Here is a 19,811-nt window from a genome sequence, read left to right as displayed (position 1 = left end):
TATCCCCATAACTCAGTGTAAAGTTTTTAAGTGTGAAAGCTCTTGAAATTTACATATAAAATGTTTAATATCTGTTTGACACTTGCTTTTTATTTAAAGTAGTACTAATCAGTTCTTTATTGCAAAAAGTTTTTCTGCTTTAAAGTACAAAACATATTTAGAAGTACTATTGCAAAATGCACTTGTCAACTATTGGAGTTTCATGTATATACAACAAGTTTTGCAATTGTATTCTTAATTTTTTACCCTTTTTTTACAGTTCAGCAAAGCAGAAAGTGAACTGACAGCACTTTCATACAAGATTGATCAGGAATACAGTACCTTGGCTGCTGAGGAAGGAAAAGGTTCTATTGTTAGTATAAGAATTTTTTTTATTTTAGATGAAGATAGCTTATGTATATCTCTGTGCCAATAGGTGAGTCGGCATTCAAACAAAAGAAGATCAGTTGGCTGATCTGGGAGACTGTCTGGTTCACCTGTTCTTCACCAGGTGTGTTTGAATGTTTTATCTCTTGTCAGAATTCTCCTTGCTGCCATTGTGTATAGGCACTTGTTGGTATTTCATGATGTTTAGCTGTTTGTTCCTGTCATGGTATTGTACTATTTTAATCTTCCTAGGATGTTTTCCACCAGAAGCCAAACTAAGAACACCAGGTTCTGTAGGAATGATTACTGCCTAACCCGGCTGTTGAATTTTGAGGTGGATAGACAGACTGTTTGTGTTGGGTGCATTGGTATAGAATGTGATCTAGCAATTGGATTCGTGGAATGTAGGGGTTGGTTTAAGGACTTGATGCTTCAGTTCATCAGATATAGGAAGCTAATGGAAGCAGACAGATCATTGCAGAAGCAAATAGGTCAGGTCCCAGATTTGTCATTTCTCCTCTTCCAAGTCTTTTGTCTGTATTTATCACTACATACTCAGTCTGTGGCTTTTTCTCCCCAAGGCCTTTTAGTTATTAGTGAGACTGTCTTTAGCTCTGCCTTCTGCTCCCCTTTTGGTTCATGGAAAGCATATTGAGAAACTAGAATAAACTATAAACATTATTTTTACATAAGGAACTTACCAAGTAATTACATAGCTAACAGTTTCTAGCATCTGCAGCTAAAATTCAGAATTCGCAGTAGCAATTCTTCTTTGATTTGGCTATAGGTAACTAGTCCTGCCCACTTTCAGGAAGAAGAGGAACAATTTCAGGTACCTCAATTTGCTTCTGCCAGCTTACAACAAGGTTGTGGGTCAGCAGCTGGTTCGGAATTTGAATTCTTTGTCTTTCCTGTAATCGGTGAAGTACTTTTTTTTGTAGCCATTTGGCATTTGTTTTTATTTGAATTGTGTTTTTATAAGATAATTATTCAGTTAATTTAGATATTTAGTCTCATTTACAGAATTTAACTTGACTTGTAACCGATGATGTCTGACACTAGTGTATTAAGTACTCATTATTGCAGCAAGGGCTGCAGGACAAGATTAACGTTGGCAAAATATAACACTCATGCAATTTTTGTGAATTGTAGAGGGCAAAACTGCTCAATGGACAATACTTGCTTGGAGTGTGTAGGATGGGATAAAAAACAGTGGAAGACTTGAACTTCTTATCTATCTAAATTGCCTAGGGATAGACAAAGAGAAGCCATTATTAGGCAAGACAGGGTGACTGCTAGTCCAGAGTTAGATAGATCTATTGATGTTCCAGTTGTTCTGTCCATGCTATTTCTCCCATGCCCAGCCCATCTATTATTTCTTCTAATCCTGATCCCAACTCCCAGGTTCTTAACCCCAACACCATTGCCACATTAGAAAGTAAATTCGACAGTAAGTTAGAAATATTTAATACAGTGACTTAGTTAGATAATTCAGTGAAAGCTCTCATGGTGTGCAAAAGTGTTGTAAGTGAAGTGCAAGTGGAGGAGATGGCTGTACATCCTGCTGATTCTCCTAGGCAAAGGTCAATGACATACTCCCCTGTAAAATCCCTGTAAAATCACTGGGGAGAAGTCATACTGGAAGCCCAAGGGAGATCAGTAGGGTCGGCCCCTCAGTCTTACCTGTCACTAGATCCCAGGTGAAGACAGCAGAGAGCCACTGGAAAGGCATCTTTGCGGAAGTGCACCATCTTTCCTCGAGTTCCGAGGCTTCCAGTCCGGAAAAGAGGCGCCGATGGCGGTATAGTGATTCTTCTAGACCGCTGAGAAGGTCTGCGACTGACACTTTGGTGACGTCAGTGGTTCCGTGTAAGAAGTCTAGAGAAGCTGTTCCTTTGTGCAGCTTTTGAGGTAGTCCAGAGAGGTTTTCTGCGGAGAGCTCATCGTCAGTTAAGAGCCGAGAGAGCATGCCTGCGCCTAGAAGTGCAGCTGTCCCAAAAGCGCACAAGTTGGCGCCCAAATGTTCAGTCGCTAACAAGCACCAGTCAGCGTCAAAGCACCCAGCGTCTTCCAGGCTCTCAGAAATATTTGATCCTCCAGTGGAACACCTAGTGAACGACATTCGCTTGGTATTAGTGGAACAGCCAGTTCCCAGGCGACAGACAGGGAAGATTCCCAATTAATCTTTTGCTTCTTCAGCGAGTTCGGCTTGAGATGATTTTTTAGTAAATTCAGTGCCTCAGCAAGTTCTAGCGAGACCAGGACAGTCTAGAGATCCTGTCCAACAGAAGTTGGATGACATTGTAGGCTAAGTAAAGAAGCCTTGTGCGCTGAAAACCAGTTGCGATCCTCTCCTTTTTCCAGTGTTGTTGGTAAAGAAGGAAGAATTTCAGTCCACCAGAAGGGGCTTCATCATCTTCAGCTTATGCAACACTACTGAACTTTTTGTTGTGTACTTAGCCTACCTTCTTCTTTCCAGCAGCTCTTGCTTCTCCAACTACAACGCTTCAGTTAAGTGTGATACAGGAAGCAACAAAGCTGCCAAAGATGGTTCTGTCAACCTCTGTGAAGAAAGCTTAAGGAAGTGGACTTGTGGCTTGCAGACAAGAGAGAGAAAGGGAAGGCTTGCTTTAGCTATCTGCCGTCGCACCTTCTAATTAGAAGGTATGCATGCTACGTGACTGGAGAAGCTCCTTCCTTGGGAGTCTCTGCTTCCTCTCAAGGGGACTTCTCTAGCCTTATAGATTCATTGCGAAGGTCAACATTTTCTGCTGCCAAGATAATGTTCTCCTCAGCAGAACTAGATCATATTTTGAAAAATACCTTCAAGATTTAGAGGTTATCAACTTTTTGGATTGGTCTGTAGGAGCCCTGTCAAAGAAGATTCATTATTACCCTGACTTCCCTTCAGACATAGGATCGGATCTGCTTGATGTCCTGTATTGTGTAGACAAGAGAGTAAGGGATGCTTCAAGAGAAACAGCCTCCCTTTAAGCAATGGGAGTGTTGAAAAAGAGGGAGCTTTGGTGTTCCTTCACCACTAAACGAGTCACCACAGTTCAAAAGTCTGCTCTTGTATTTTTACCTTTAGTAAAGGACTCCCTCTTTCCTCTGTCTTTGATTAGTGATATAGCGTCAGGTCTTGAGAAGAGGTCAACACAAGATTTGTTAGCCCATTCCATGAGACGGCCAAAAGGAGCTACTCTATCAAGCGTGAAGGTAGCTTCCCCTTTGCAGTCCTTTCCTTTTCATGGGAGTAGACTGAAATTGAACCCCAGAACAAGATCAAACATCCGCTTTGGCTCTCGAGCCAGTAGGAAAAACTTTATGAGATTGGCTCCCAAAAAGTGAAAGTGATCTCCTCAGTGCACCAGTAGGAGCAAAACTTCAACAGTTTTGGGAAGTATGGAGCAGGAAAAGTGCAGAGCCATGGGTAACAGAATTACTAAGATTCGGGTATTCAATTCCGTCTCTAGAAAAGGCCCCCCATGTTCAAGAAGTCTATTGTCTTGACTGCCTACTCAGTAGGCTCAAAGGAGTTTTCAGCTCTTGCAAAAGAAGTTCATTCCCTCCTCGAAAAGAAAGCAGTAGAGTTAGTCAAAGACAAGAATTCAGAGGGATTTTACAATCTGCTGTTTCTAGTGCTGAAGTTGACAGGAGGTTGGAGACCAGTTTTAATTGTGAGCACCCTGAATGTCTTTGTTCAAAAGACAAAATTTCGCATGGAGACAAACCGCTCCATTCTATCAGCAATGCGCCAAGGAGATTGGATGGTCTCTATAGACCTGAGGGATGCATACTTCTACATCCCAGTGCATCCATAATCAAGGAATATCTCGGATTTGCATTCAAAGATCAAGTGTATCAGTTCAGGGCGTTCTGTTTTGGCCTGCTGACGTCCCCACAGGTGTTCACAAGGGTTCTTGCTCCTCTAGCAGGATGGCTGCATTTAGAAGGAGCAAGGATGGCTCTGTATCTGGATGACAGGCTTCTTCGCTCTCAGTCAAAGGAGCAGTGCATGGAGGACTTGAAAAGGACACTAAATTGTACTCAGGAGTTAGGGTTGTTAATAAACTTCCTTCTCAGGAGATAGTTTATTTGGGAATGACTTTGAACTCTTCTTTTTTGGGCTTTTCCATCTCCCAAAAGAGTGGAGTCTGGCTTCAGAAAATATAAGAGTTTATCACACTTCAACATGCTCTGCCAACAAGTGGGTGAGCCTGATCAGGACTTTGGCCTCGATAGAGCAGTTCGTGTCTTTAGGGAGACTCCACATGAGAGTTTTTCAGTTGTATCTCAGGGCCAGCTGGGACAGAAAAAGTCAGCCTGATTCATTTGTGTTTCTGATAACATGAATTAAAAAGTAATCTGCTGTGGTGGAAATCAGAAGGAATACTTCAGGAGGGAATGTCTCTTCACCAACAGAACCCCGACCTGAACTTCTATGCCTATGCGTTGGACGTTTGTTGGGGAGCCCTACTAGAGACCAAGGAAGTGTTGTGAGCGTGGTCTCAGGAGGAAAAGGAGATGCACATAAATGTGAAAGAGTTAAAAGATATTCACTTAGGTCTCATGAGCTTTGCATCATAGGTATACAACAGAACAATAGCAGTGCACTCAGACAACATGACTGAACTAGTGTACATCAGCAGTCAAGGGGGAACTCACTCCTTTTCACTGTGCGAAGCAGCAAGGGATCTCCTGCTGTGGTCCAAGGGGAATTGGACGACAATAGTTGTAATGCACACAAATTCTCGACTACCAACATTCTTCTCCCCAGTACCAGATCCGCTAGCACTGGCTACGGATGCAATGCTACAGGATTGGTAGGACAAATTCCTTTATGCCTTCCCTCTGTTTGGTTTAATAAGGGAAGTACTAAACAAGTTGCTAACACACATTAATGTGTCTATGATTTTGATAGCCCTATTCTGGCCACTAAAAGTGGTTTCCTGATCTGTTGGCTCTGATAGTGGACTTCCAAAGATTGCTACCTCAGAAGACAAATTTGCTCAGACAACTGCGCTTCAAGAGGTTTCATCAAGGGCTATCCTCTCTTGCTCTGACAGGTTTCAAACTGGCAATAGATTACTTAGAGCTAAAGGATTTTCAAGAAAGGCTGCTAGAGCAATTTCAGAATGTAGACGTAAATCCTCTGTAGCAGCCTACCAAAATAAGTGGACAATCTTCTGCACATGCTGCAAACAAAAGGGCATCTTGTCTTCTAAGACAACTGTGACAGAAATTGCAGACTTTCTCCTCTTTATCAGAGATTCCAGAGGCTTATCTGCATCTACGATCAAGTGTTATAGAGCTATGCTCAACTATGTTTTCAGACATGGAGGATCAGATTTGTTGGTAAACCGAGACATCATAGCCTTAGCGACGGCAAAAAGAGCAAGTGAACTTCAGGCTATGTATTGGAGAGTCAGGTTTTCTGGAGGAGACACAATCTGTTCACTATCTCTGAAATTTCTTGACCCTGGTCTCATTCTTTTGTAATTAAGAATGTCAGAATTATTAGGGCCTGAAAAAGAGGAGAGAGGCCTCTGCCCAGTAAGAGCCCTGGAGTTCTACTTGAAGAGGACGGAGAAGACTAGAGGACCTTCCAGTAATTTATGGACGTCCGTTAAGGATGGTGTCAGGCAAATTTCTCGAAATCAATTGCGCGAAGGTAAATTTCTCTAATTCAACTGACCGAAAAATAATTTCTCGAACTATCATTTTCTCGAATGTCAATTACTTTAAAACAAACAAGTAAATTTCTTGAACACAATCGAAAGTATCCCATAAGCGCCAAAGACCAATTTATAAAGAGGCTATTAGCATTCCAAGCGTAAATTTCTCGAACACAATCGAAAGTATCCCATAAGCGCTAAAGACCAATTCATAAAGAGGCCATTAGCATTCTAAACACTTCTCATTCTGTTTACAAAATTCTGAATTGAGTTTTTCCCGTTATATTTTTCTCCAGTAGTCTCAACCCATCAAGATGGAAGCAACGTATGTTGAGAGTGAAAAGGAAAGGAAGAAATTATGTTTAAATGGATATTTATATATCAAGGACAAAGGAGTAAATAACAAAATTTATTGGAAATGTGAAATGTGCAAGAAATTTAAATGTTCTGCTCATGCTATCACCATCGATGATAATATAGAAAAAGAGAGTGGTGACCACAATCATGCAGGAGATGGGGCTAAAGTCGAAGCTGCCAGAGTCCAAGAAAAAGTGAGAGAGGATGCAATCAAAAATTGGGATACACCCCATTATATAGTGTCTTGTGCTAAGTGGGGCTGTTGTAGTGAAACTCCCATCAATATCAAATGTGAAGAGAAATATACGCAATATACGAGCTAAGAAAAATGATGTCCCTGCTTTGCCCGATTGCCAAGAAGATCTTATCATCCCGGGAGAATTTACCAAAACTCACAAAGAACTGTTTCTTATGTATGACTCGGGTCCCACAAATGATCGTGTATTGATTTTTTCGACACAGAGAAACCTCGATTTACTAGCATGCTCAGAGAACTGGTTCGGTGATGGTACCTTTAAGACGGTACCTTCAATTTTTTTTCAGTTGTATACAATACATGGTGTGCATTCAGGAAGTATCATACCCCTCGTTTATGCACTATTACCGAACAAAACTCAAGAGACCTACAAAAGATTCCTGCAGATTGTAAAAGAAAAAATCCCAACATTTGAGCCAGCCACAATAATGATAGACTTTGACTTGGCCATGATTAGAGCTATAGAGCATGAATTTCCAAGGACAAAATGCCGTGGCTGTTTTTTTCATTTTTGTAAATCCATTTATTGCAAAATTCAAGAAAATGGCTTCAAAGTACGGTACGACACAGATGCTGAATTTGCTATTCAGGTTCGCCTGTTATCTGCGTTAGCATTTGTACCAGTTTTCAAGGTCGAAGAAACATTTGAATATTTAATTGAAAATGAAGTTTTTCCCGTTGAAATTCAAAGTGTGGTTGACTCTTTTGAAGATACATGGATCAGGTGGCCGCATAGAAATAACTGTAGACGTGCCCCTTTCTTTAAACATGAAGTATGGAACTGTTTTGATTATGTCAAGGAAGAAATGCCCAAGACGAACAATGCAGTTGAGGGCTGGCATTACGGTTTCGAATAGCAATTAAGTGCTTGTCATCCATCCATCTGGAAATTTATACAAGGATTACAACGAGAGTCTACAGGAGCTACGAATTGAACTATATTTGGGAGGTGTTGGTATTCCTGTGCGCAAAAAGAAGTATCGTGACTGTGCAAAAAGGTTACAAATCATTGTAATAAATTATGACGAAGAGAGGCCTGTCGAAGAATATCTACGAAGTGTAGCATACAGCATTTCATTTTGATTGATTACATTTTAATACTGTATTTCATTCTGAATGATAATATTTTTATACATACAATAAAATTATAACCTTTGTATTTACAATAAATTTTTAACATTTGTGTTTGTCAACCCAAAAGGATATATTTTTCCTTGAAGTACATGAAAATTTTTTCCATTCAATTTTCTTGACAAAATGGATATCAGTTTTCGAGAAATATGGGATTCGAGAAAATGATAGTTCGAGAAATTATTTTTCGAGCAATTGAGTTCAAGAATTTGACTTTCGAGAAATTGCATTTGAGAAATTTACCTAAAATCGTTAAGGATCACTTCTTAAGGGAAGTGATTAGAGAATCACACTCAAATAGGTGAAAAACTTTTACCTATTCTCAAGGTAAAAGCGCATGAAATCAGAGTGATTTCCACTCCTATGGTATTTAAGAGGAACCTTTCCCTGTGGAAATCCTTCAAACAACTTTCTGGAGATGCAAGTCCGTGTTTGCATCACATTATCTAAAAGAGGTAGAATCTGTATAATAGTGAATGCAGTATGTTAGCCCCTTATCAGTGGCTGGCATGGTGTTGGGGAAGGGAATCAAGAAAGCATTCCTTCCTACCTTTGTGCCTTTATGTATTGTGTGTTTTTGGGGAGTCCGGTGGTACGTACGTGGTACCAGGATACCCTCCAATTGTTTTGGTGAAGGGTTGGAATTTTGTTTTAAAATATAGGTAACATTGTTGTTCTGGTCTTTGTTGGTACTGTGCCCTGGGCAAGGGCATTATTTGCTTAATCTTTGCAAGCGATTAGACCATAGGCTTCGCTTCAAAGCTCCCACTAAGGCAGTAGGCTACCTGGGTAAAACTACCCAGCCTTTACTATGTAAGATGGAGCACTGACCAGAGGCAGTATTTTCTTGCAGCAGCTCTCTTTCAAGGTAATGAAACAACAAGCATTTCAGAAATGTAAGCCCCTTTTCTGTTCACAAATTCATTATCACAATGGTTGGGGTAGAGTAGTCCATGTATCCCAACTCCTGTCAATGTGTAATCAGCTATGAAATTACTTGGTAAGTTAATTATGTAAAAATGACATTTTTACGATAAAATAACATTTTACATATACTTTTGTTTATGACTGCTAGTCATAAACAAATTGAAGTACCTGGCCCAGTTGTTCCCCTTCTTCCCAAAAGTGGGCGGGACTAGCTACCTATAGACAAAACAAAAAAGAATTGCTACCATGAATTCCAAATTTTAGCTGCCGGTGCTATAAACTGTTAGCTATTAATTACTTGGTAATAAGATGTAAAATTTGATTTTATCATAATGTCATTTTAGAATCAATTAAAGGTTTTGGCCGAATCTCCTGGCTCTCTTCTTCCTCTGGTTCTGGCTAAGGGGACCAGGGACATGAAGAAGGCAGCTTGGAAGGATCCTCATCCTTCCCTAACAGCACTAGAGAGGAAAGGAAACCCGTACATGGTCTCGAGCCAAACCATGTATGCGCTCGTGCGACGAACCATGCACAAGTTCGTGGGGTGAATCATACACAGCAGTGCGACGACACACAGGCATGGTCTTGAGATGGAACGACACCGAAGTGAACTTCCTGAAAGTGACTGATTCCTAAGGTCCTGGTTTGGAAGGGGAACAGGAAAAATGTCTGCGGACCAGAGTTGCCTCACGTTCTTGACCCTCAACCACAACACGTTTGCAGAGAGAAAAACCTTTGGAAGGTGCAGGAGACACTTTTAGCAGGGAACCTTCGATTTCTCAATTGGAGCCTTATCATCTTAACGATGGACTGGAACAGGTACAGGATACGGAGATGGTTGAGATGGAGGGCTAAGACTTCTATTGTCAGATACATGTATGTTTAAGGGAGAGATATGGCCATGGAGAGAAGTCGGCAAACCACTCCCCCCACTCGCAGAAGATAGAGTAAGACAGCATCACAAAGTCCATAATTCTCTGTTTGACTTGTGTGCAAGGAGGAGGAGAAGGAGATGAAAAAGCAGGAGACAGAGGAGAGAGCTTACTCCCTCTATGACGTCTCTTGCTAGAAGGAGGAGAAGAGGAATCACTCCTTCTACGACTTGCCAAAGAGAGCAGAATACTTCTCTCGAAAAACAGATTTCAGCCCCTTGACTATAGCTTGAAACAACGTCTCCGATGGCTCAGCGAGAGGTTGTGATGAAGTCAAAGGCGAAGATGGAGATGATGTCACAACAATGGGAGGTAGAGACGCCACCGCAGCTGACGTCTTAGACTGAGAGGATGTTGGGAGTGATGTCATGTCATCTAAAATGGCAGCACTGGTCGATGGCCTCACTGGCAGAGCAATAAAGGGCGACCCAGTAAGCATTGACGTTCACAAAGGGTTGATGGTGGTTTACAAGCAGCCAAGAAATGTGAGAGTAGGCCATCCAAAGAGGGGGCACCCCATAGGCCTAGAGATGTCCAAACAGCTGCCATCTTGTTCGATTCAGAATCTGAAATAAAGGAAGCAGAAGGCGTAGCCATCTCCCTCTTGGGAGATTGTGGGAGAGAGACAGAGGTACAACCGATGCAGAGGGAACACTTCTGGAAGAAGGGGATGCTGCACTGTTCAAATAAGAGGGCAAAAAACCCTCCCAAGAAGGACAAGTGGATACTTTATGATGCACCCTCTTCTTGTAGAAAGCCCTCCGCTGCAACACAGGCCGGGAATGACATTCCGAGCAAGTATTAATAATGGTACAAAAATTAGATTGGCACCTGCTGCATGTAGTATGGGGATCTGTAATGGAAGCAGCCAAGAATCTTGAGCAAGGAAATCCCTGAATGCCCAGGCACATATGTTGATGAGGACTAGAAGAATTGGAGGACTCAACAAGGCACACACACAAACACATTGAAACAAAGAAATCACGGGTAAACAAAGCGACTGGCTTGGGAAGGAGAGCACAAGCGACTACTCTCTATGGCAGTCAAAGAAAGACTGTTGTGTCACGGGGTTCTATGCCTGGTCGGTGGCCAGCTTCCACCTCAAATATGCATGAGTTGCCAGATGCCACAGATTCCTTGCTTTACAATCTTTGATAGTTTTTAGCCGGTTCCCAGCTGGCGCAAGAAGATTATCTTATTGTTAAGACCTCAGGTTGGTTAGCTATGAAAAATACAAATTGATTAAAAATTTGTAATTTTTTGCACCGTCATTGGCATCTAGTTCTGTAATGAGTTTGATTTCACCGATAGGAATAACTTTGTAGGTGTAGACATTATTATTAAATATAATATGTCTGTAGTGAATTCTAAGTCTGTTATGCTAACCAAGGCAATTGATGAATCAATCTTTATCTTCATCTACTTCTTATTCTAAATCCATGTCTGCTATTCCTGTTTCACCTTGAAATGCACTTGTTCATTTGTTACATGCTGTTTCTTCAGATATTGAAGAGTCTCATCCTTCTGACTCTGTTAATGTTTCTCTTTCCAGTCCTACTATGGTTACAGATTCTACTGTTATTTCCAAACTAGATGCTATTCTAGCTGCTTTACTTTCTATGGATCATCTGGGAATGCTCTTGAGTTGGTTGAGATGCATTTGGATGAGGCAGTGGAGTTGGGTGTTATCATCACTTCTCTTTTTCCCTCTCTCCAACATTTCATGGTTTCTATTGAGACTAGGTCTCTGTTATCTTTTAGTATTTAGGTGCTTAAGCCTTTAAAGTAGCACAAGCTTTCTCATTCAGTTAGAGCACACAAAGCTTCCTTTAGGTCTGCCAGCTCTAGTCTTCCTGGTTTTTTGAAGTCACAGAGAGCCATGTCTTATGATACAGGTGCATTATTGGGGCTTAACCCTTAACCCAGACTGGGCAAACTTGAACCCTTAATGGCCAGACATGCTTACACAAGTAGTAGTAACAGGTTTTGGGTTGTGGACTGAGTGACTCATGATGAGTAACAGTATTACATGCCATCAATTTGGGGGAATCGGGCAGGAAAGAGATGTCATTACTTCTATAGCCCCTAAATTCACTAATGGCAACTTTTAGACTAGTTAAAATCCAATGGGCAGCTTATGAGAGAATTAGTTGGGATCTTGACTTCAAGGGAGGATGTAGTGCCTGCCTGTCTCACAAGACTTCTTTTAGTAAATTTGCTCATAAATATACCAAGGGGTTGCTGTCGGTTTTATTTCTTACCTTTTTTGGTAGTACGTACGTATGTCAATTATAAACATAATTTTGCAAAGAAAAGTGCAAAGCAATATTAGAAAAACATGTATAAATCAAAGAAAGTTATTGTGTCTTTGTTCTTGTTAAATTTATGTAAATATTTTACAACAGATATGCTCAGAATTTGTTACTAATTTTATTTATTATCTTTTGATATTGTGAGCTATAATTATCATTTTTATACATTCAACTTCCCTGCCAGATATATACTTAGCTATAGACTCCGTCGTCTCCGACAGAATTTCAAATTTCGCGGCACACGCTACCGGTAGGTCAGGTGATCTACCACCCTGCCCTGGGTGGCAGGACTAGGACCATTCCCGTTTTCTAATCGGAATTCTTCTGTCGCCCGGACCATCAACATTGTTGTTGGTTCCTCTCGATTGGTTTTTCTTTTTTCACCGGCAATTGATCTTCTTGACCGACTTTTGGTGACGTATCTGGATTGTTGGATTGGCATACGCTTTTGTGGACTGTTTTGTGGACTTGATTTTGGATTTTTCTTTAAAAATGTCTGACACTGGAATGGTTGTGAGACGTTGTGTGAATGTAGGCTGTAAGGTGAGGTTGCCGAAAGCTTCAGTAGACCCTCACACGGTATGCAAGGGTTGTAGGGAGTATGAATGTTCTTTCACTAATACTTGCAAGGAATGTGAGAATTTGAGTGAGAATGAATGGAAGAATCTAACTAATTATTTGAAAAAGTTAGAAAGAGAAAGAGTGAGGAAGGCTTCTTATAGAAGTTTAAGTAGTTCGAGATCTAATGAACTAATTCCTAGCTTGGGATCTTCCCCAAGGGTAAGTATTGCTACTTCTCCTTCCATTGCAGCCCCTTCTCCTATTGCAGAACCTGTAGATTCAGCGAAAGAACTTGCGGATCTAAAAGCAGCCTTCAAGTTGATGGAAAACAAAATGGCTGCCCTGCAAGGTAAGGCTAGTGATTTTTCAGTGGACAGTGATATGAGTGTCCCCAGTGTAGTGGAGGGGGCATCTGGTCGACTCCGCAACGCTCCTAGGTCTAGACCTCTTCCAAGCTCACATGCCCAGAGGAGAAGGAATGTCGAAAACCGAAAGGAGGTTGTGGAGAATCCCCACCGATCAGGTGTCCCTTCGGCGGTTTCTGTGACACCCCAGACTGCCAAGGATCGCTATTGTAAAAGCGTCCTGCGTGAGTGTTTTTCTTCGTCGGGATCTTCATCTCCGAGACGTGATTGGAGGGATTCAGATCGCTCTCGACCACTGAAGAGGAGTTGGAAGGCTCCGACGATTGACTCGAGCCCGGAAAACTTCCCTGAGGAGTCTCCTTCGGGAGTTAAGAAGGCAAGAAGAGCCATTCTGTCAACCAGAGTTAGAAGGAGTCAGGAGGTGGAGGCTATGGACTCCTCCCCTCCTCCTTCCCCTCCTCCCGAAGAGGATAAAGAGGAGGTTACGAAGAGGTTCATGATTGCTATGCAAGAGCAGATTTCGTCTTTTGTAGGAGTCCTTTCAAAGGAGCCTCCTAGAAGGAAAGACTCTTCCCTTCCTATCAAAATCCTCCTCCAGACGTAATGGAGGTATCTGCCGCCAGGATCGATGCTCCTACTTGAGGTGAGGCTTCCTTTACGAACGTGGATGAACCGATCAGGCGTCTGGCACCGGCCAGGAGTGAGGAGTCACCCAGGAGGCAGGAGCCAAGAAGCCAGGAGTGAGGAGTCACCCAGGAGCAGGAGCCAAGAGCCAGGCAGATGTGGAGTCATCCAGGCAAGAGGCAGGAGCCAGGAGGCAAGAGCCAGGAGGCAAGAGGCAGGAGTCAGGAGTCAAGAGGCAGGAGTCAGGAGTCAGGAGTCAGGAGTCAGGAGGCAGGAGCCAGGAGTCCGGAGTCCGGAGTCCGGAGTCCGGAGGCAGGAGTCCGGAGTCCGGAGTCAGGAGGCAGGAGGCAGGAGGCAGGAGTCAGGAGGCAAGAGTCAAGAACCAGGAGGCAGGAGTCGGAGACTCATTCCTGGAATTTATGACTCTTCTCCAAATAGGAGTTCCTCTCCTTCAGATCGTAGGAGGTCTTGGAAAGACTCTCCCTCCAAACGAGAGCTTTCTCCTTCGTCTGATCGAGGTTTGGACGATTTGTCTGATGACGAACCTCCTGCAAATGAGGGACTCTCGAATTATAAGGTCTTAGCCTCATTGTTACTACAAGAGTTTGGAGACTCTCTTAGTCTGGCAGCTCCTCCTTCTCCTCGTTCTCTCTTTTCGAGCTCGGCTACGGCGAAATCTTCGGCCTTTCTGAAAATGAAGCCTGCGATTTCTATGAAGAAGGCCCTCCAATCTTTAGATTCTTGGATGGACAAGAAGAAAGAGTTGGGAAAGACTGTATTCTGCATGCCTCCTTCCAAACTCCATGGAAAGAGAGGTATTTGGTATGGGACAGGAGAGACTATGGGTCTTTCTCTTCCTGCCTCGGCAGATGCGGACTTTTCCAATTTAGTGGAGGCCTCTAGACGTCACTCTTTAGGATTGGTCAGATCGACGTGGAGCATTTCGGAGTTGAACCACTTTCTAAAGGGACTTTTTGTCACTTTAGAGGTGTTCAATTTTCTGGATTGGTCACTCGGAGTTCTGGCCAACAAATCTAAAGATCCGGAGTTTCTTAAAAACCCAGAGATTCTCCATAGCGTCCTGTCTTGCATGGACAAGGCAGTACAGGACGGTTCGGGAGAAGTGGCTTCCCTATTTGGTGCTGGTCTTCTGAAAAAGAGATCAGTATATGGATCCCTGTTATCAAAAGGGGTTTCTCCGAGCCAGAGGACTGCTTTATTGTTCGCACCTCTGTCGGATCATCTGTTTCCTTCTCAGTTAGTGAAGGATATATCTCGCTCGCTAACTGAGAAGGCGACACAAGACCTACTGGTACAAACGTCCAAGAAAGGACGTCCTGTAGTGTCGACGAATAAGAAGGACTCTCGTCCTCCTCAGCAGCCCTTTCGTGGAGGTGCAGCGGCTCGTCCCCCTGCCAGAAAGAAGAGCTCTGACAAGAGAGGAAGGTCTTCCTTCAGACCTTTCAAGAAAACTAAATGACTTGTTGCTCCTTCAAGCACCAGTGGGCGCCAGACTCCTGAACTTTGCAGGAGTATGGGCAAAAAGGGGAGCCGACCCTTGGTCAGTCTCGGTCCTAAAGAAAGGATACGTAATCCCCTTCGAGGACAGTCCTCCCCTAACATCTACGCCTCGGGAACTGTCAGCGAGGTACAGAGACCCTGTAATGAGAAAGACAGAGACCCTGTAATGAGAAAGACTCTCCTTCAAATGGTGGAACAATTGTGGGAAAAGGAGGCCATCGAACTTGTGCAGGATCCACACTCCCCGGGATTTTACAATCGCCTTTTTCTAGTACCAAAGGCATCGGGGGGGGTGGAGACCAGTACTGGATGTAAGCGCTCTGAATCGCTTTGTTCAGAAAAAGAAGTTCCGTATGGAAACGTCCGCCTCAGTAATGTCGGCTCTTCGTCCAGGAGATTGGATGGTCTCTCTGGACTTGCAAGATGCGTATTTCCACGTTCCCATTCACCATTTGTCAAAGAAATATCTTCGGTTTGTAATAGGAGACAAGAATTTTCAATTCAGGGCTCTGTGCTTCGGTCTGTCTACAGCTCCACAGGTATTCACCAACCTGATGGCAAATGTAGCAAGATGGCTTCACCTAGAGGGATAACATCTCCCTCTACTTAGACGACTGGCTGATCAGGGCCAAGTCGGAGATTCAGTGCTTGGAGGACTTATCAGTAACAAGAAACATGATAGAATCGCTGGGATTACTCGTGAACCTCGAGAAGTCGCAGCTGATCCCCAGCCAGAGCTTGGTCTATCTGGGGATTCAGATGGATTCTTGGGGTTTTCGAGTATTTCCTTCGCGAGAAAGAATCACTCGAGGTTTGTCGAAAATCTCGAGCTTCTTAGAGAGAAAGAGCAGTTCAGCGAGGGATTATCTGAGCCTTTTAGGGACCCTGTCCTCGCTAGAAAAGTTCCTCTCTCTGGGGAGGCTTCACCTTCGCCCTCTTCAGTTTTTCCTGAAAGGGGTGTGGAGTTGGAAGACGGGACAACTCTCGGACACCTTCCCGCTTCCACAAGAGATAAAAGATCACTTGAAGTGGTGGATCCTTCCTCTTCAAAAGAACGAAGGCGTATCGCTTGCCCTGCAGAACCCAGACCAAGTGTTATATTCCGACGCTTCGGAGTCGGGATGGGGAGCGACGCTACGAGCAAGGGAGGTGTCAGGCACCTGGACAAAGGAACAGGTGTCCTGGCACATCAATTGCAAGGAACTAGTGGCCATACACCTAGCCTTAAAGTTCTTCGAGGAGATAGTCAGAGGCGGGGTGATACAGATAAACTCGGACAACACCACGGCTCTGGCTTACATATGCAAGCAAGGAGGCACGCACTCTTTCTCCCTCTTTCAGTTAACAGAACACCTGTTAACCTGGACAGAAGAAAGAGGCATAACTCTCCTCACAAGATTTGTGCAAGGGATAAAGAATGTGAGAGCGGACAGACTAAGCAGGAGGAATCAGGTCCTTCCCACAGAATGGACTCTACACGAAGAAGTGTGTCGAAGTCTTTGGTCCCTGTGGGGGAGACCTCACATAGACCTGTTTGCGACGTTCCTCTCCAAAAGAGTAGAGATCTTTTGCTCTCTAGTAGAAGATCCGAGAGCCTTCGCAATAGACGCGTTTCTCCTGGATTGGTCGGGTGTGGACGCCTACGCCTTTCCCCCGTTCAAGATCCTGGGGGAAGTGCTCAGGAAGTTCGTAGCTTCAAAGAGCACGAAGTTGACGCTAATAGCCCCATTTTGGCCAGCCCAAGAATGGTTCACGGAGGTACTGGAGTGGATAGTGGACTTCCCCAGATCTCTTCCAAACAGACCAGATCTACTCAGACAACCCCACTTCGAGAGGTTTCATCACAACCTCCCAGGTCTCGCTCTGACTGCCTTTCGACTATGAAAGACTTGTCAGAGCGAGGGGCTTTTCTCGCAAGGCTGCGGGCTCTATCGCTCGAGCCCGCAGAGCTTCGACGAGAAGAGTATACCAATCGAAGTGGGAAGTCTTTAGGAGGTGGTGTAAGAGTCAGAAGCTGTCCTCCTCCAGTACCTCTATAGTTAACATTGCCGATTTCCTCCTCTTTCTGAGAGAGGAATCGCACCTATCTGTGTCAATAATAAAGGGATACAGAAGCATGCTGTCTTCAGTATTCAGAAATCGAGGGCTAGAAATTGCAGATAACAAAGATCTACATGATTTAATTAGATCCTTTGAAACTTCAAAAGCAGCAACTCCTAGAACACCTAGTTGGAATCTGGACGTGGTCCTGAAAATTTCTTTCCTCGGATAAATTCGAGCCTTTACATCTGGCTTCCTTCCGCGACGTCACTAGGAAATGCTTATTCCTGTTGTCTCTCGCTACAGCCAAGAGGACGAGCGAATTGCACGCTCTGGACTCCACAGTGGGGTTCAAAAGAGATGCTGCTATCTGCTCGTTCCAGACATTGTTTCTGGCGAAGAACGAAAACCCGTCAAAACCTTGGCCCAGAAGCTTTGAAGTAAAAGGTCTATCTAACCTCGTAGGCAGAGAGACAGAGAGGTCTCTCTGTCCAGTGAGAGCTCTTAAATTTTATTTAGAGAGGAAGAGACAGATGGGAGCTTGTCAACATGGTCTTTGGTGTGCTGTGAAGAACCCCAAAAGACTCATGTCCAAAAACGCCTTGGCCTTCTTTGTGAGAAGCGTAATTACTGACGCACACAAGAACTGCTCGGAGGAATCCTTCGGTCTTCTAAAGGTTAAGACCCATGAGGTGAGAGCAGTAGCAACGTCCTTGGCGTTCCAAAAGAATATGTCTCTTAAAAATATCATTGAGACTACTTATTGGAGGTGCAATTCAGTGTTTGCGTCTCATTACCTGAAGGATGTGAAAGTGACTTATGAGAAGTGCTTCTCTCTAGGTCCATTTGTATCAGCAGATACAGTGCTGGGTCTTGGAGCAAAGACTGATCCTTAAAATATTTTGATTTTATCGTACATAAACCCTCTTGTCAGATATGTGCTTGGTTTTCTATTAGCAAGCTCACGGATGTCGCACGGGCGCATAGTGTCATTGCTGGTAGGGGATCAAGGGTATGTATGGCTAGTGGGGGGGTACAAAATTTTTTTTTTTTTGTATATTTTGTATAAATGAACGTGTAATTATGTTTCGAGTTTTTGGTTGTTTGTAAGGAGTTCGGGGATAACTTCTTGCAATCTTAGAACTAACATGGATGTTAGGATCAGGTGATCGGGATCGGTGTTGTGCTCCTTGAACAAGGTGTATTGTCATGTTAGTGGAATAGCACCCAATGACAAAGGCCTTTAGGCTCTGCCGAGTAAGTGGATAAGACCCCATTGGCAGACCCACAAGAACTCTTAGCCATAGATCAATATCTCGCTGAGGCTCTTGAGGCTAAGCAGACTCCAAGGCAGTAGCCGCGAAGTCTTCAGCCTAATAAGGTAGGAACCAAGGTTTATTAATACCTACAACATATGTTGTTTACCTGTCTATTTCAGTAGTTAGCTGTCTCTTACCCACCACCAATGGGTGCTAATCAGCTAAGTATATATCTGGCAGGGAAGTTGAATGTATAAAAATGATATTGTCATGTTATAATAAAGTTTTATACATACTTACCTGACAGATATATACGATTAATGGCCCACCCAGCCTCCCTGCAGGAGACAGGTGGAAGAAAAGAATTCTGATTAGAAAACGGGAATGGTTCCTAGTCCTGCCACCCAGGGCAGGGCGGTAGATCACCTGACCTACCGGTAGCGTGTGCCGCGAAATTTGAAATTCTGTCGGAGACGACGGAGTCTATAGCTAAGTATATATCTGTCAGGTAAGTATGTATAAAACTTTATTGTAACATGACAATATCATTTTACGAAATAAAATGAATTTACAGTGGTACCTCGAGATACAAAATTAATCCATTACAAAATTAATCCATTCCGAGGTGGCCTTTGTATCATGAGTTTTTCGTATCTTGAACCGCATTTTACATGTAATACATGTAAAATGCCTAATCTGTTCCAAGCCCTACAAAAACACCCCAGTAAATTATATTTCCAGGCCTACAACACATGTTCTAGAGTTACGTTGCCGATCCGACGGAAGAAATATGACTCCAAAAAGGCAAAATACTGTACATACTTGAGTAATATTCAACTGCATGTAATGTTCAACCCCATTTTTACTGCATATATTAGGACTTTAGCATATGTCCCTTAGCAATAAGCCTAGCCTATGTTAGCAGTTGCTACTGTAGCCTAGTCTATGATTCTGACATCTAAACCTAAGAAGCTAAAAGCTTAGAATACAGTGGACCCCCCGTATTCGCGTTCTCCGGATTCGCGGACTCACACATTCGCATATTTCTCTCGGGAACATTTCCCTGCATTATTCGCGGAAAATTCGCGCATTCGCGGTATTTTTCTATGAGAAATATCCACAAATTCCTGGTTTTTGTTATCAATTTCATCATAAAATGCACTTTTTGTGATAAAACTATTTAAAAAACCAAGTATGAAAATTTTTAGTGGTTTTTCTTAAGTTTTAACTAACAAAATAGGCTGTTTTTAGCATTTTAATAGGGGTTCCAAACATTCGCGGATTCTAACTATTTGCAGGGGGGTCTGGTACGCATCCCCCGCGAATACGGGGGGAACACTGTATGCCAATAAAATGTATAAATAATCAGTATGTACTCATTTCAAATAATTATTAATCAATCATTAACTATAATACGCAAAAAAAAAAAAAAAAAAAAAAAAAAAAAAAAAAAAAAAAAACTTCCAATCGTTTGTTTACATT

General features: G+C 43.0%; 1 protein-coding gene across 1 annotated transcript in view; it reads left to right on the top strand.

Annotated features, from left to right (window-relative positions):
- Positions 1-217: 217 nt before the first annotated feature.
- Positions 218-19,811, top strand: part of LOC135224595 (TBC1 domain family member 7-like) — a 24,694-nt gene continuing 5,100 nt past the window's right edge. The window contains exon 1 of the mRNA XM_064263737.1: positions 218-352. The gene's annotated coding sequence lies outside the window, so the exon portion shown is untranslated. The remainder of the gene's footprint in view (positions 353-19,811) is intronic.

The sequence above is a fragment of the Macrobrachium nipponense genome, chromosome 12 (assembly GCF_015104395.2).
Source record: "Macrobrachium nipponense isolate FS-2020 chromosome 12, ASM1510439v2, whole genome shotgun sequence".
Lineage (NCBI taxonomy): Eukaryota > Metazoa > Arthropoda > Malacostraca > Decapoda > Palaemonidae > Macrobrachium > Macrobrachium nipponense.
This window is presented reverse-complemented; position numbering and strand designations above follow the sequence as displayed.